This window comes from Chironomus tepperi, unplaced genomic scaffold (assembly GCF_022539635.2).
Source record: "Chironomus tepperi strain 1889 unplaced genomic scaffold, CSIRO-AGI_Ctep_v1 contig_359, whole genome shotgun sequence".
In the NCBI taxonomy this organism is placed as follows: Eukaryota; Metazoa; Arthropoda; class Insecta; order Diptera; family Chironomidae; genus Chironomus; species Chironomus tepperi.
Window position 1 is genome coordinate 3,652,198 of NW_027226481.1, and position 602 is coordinate 3,652,799.

Here is a 602-nt window from a genome sequence, read left to right on the forward strand (position 1 = left end):
ATCTGGCATTATGTCAGAGTCACGCCGCTCTGCTTCCTACTTTTGGATCGATCAACTGACTTGCTATAGTGGGGTAGATGCAAAACTCTGTTAAAATTGATTAAAACTCGAAAAAAACACAAAATTCTTTGAAGAGCGACATTAAGAATTTAAAATTAAGTGAATTACTCCACCTTAATCCACAAACCTTAATCCAACCCTGCATCCGCCAATCACAGCTTAAAACCAACAATCGATAAAGAAAATAATTGAGTATCAGTAATTGTTCTTTGCACATTAAATGAAGATTGTACATGTACTCAATATGTGATGATGACGATTATCATAATGACAATAACCTACTTAAATATGCAAGAGCAACATCATACTATAAAGCTTGTTGATAACTGACGAAAATGTTAATAGACGAGAAAAATATAAAAAAAAAATTAAAGAGATCATAAAATGAAAATGAAATAATTTATCTGTTAATGATGTTGTTGAATTGACTGCTGTTGAGTGAGTTAAGGTTGGGAATCGATAATGAGCTTAAACTGGATTAATTATAATTGCAGTTAATTCCCCTATTAAATATGATAAAATAAAAAAAAATTATTAATAAA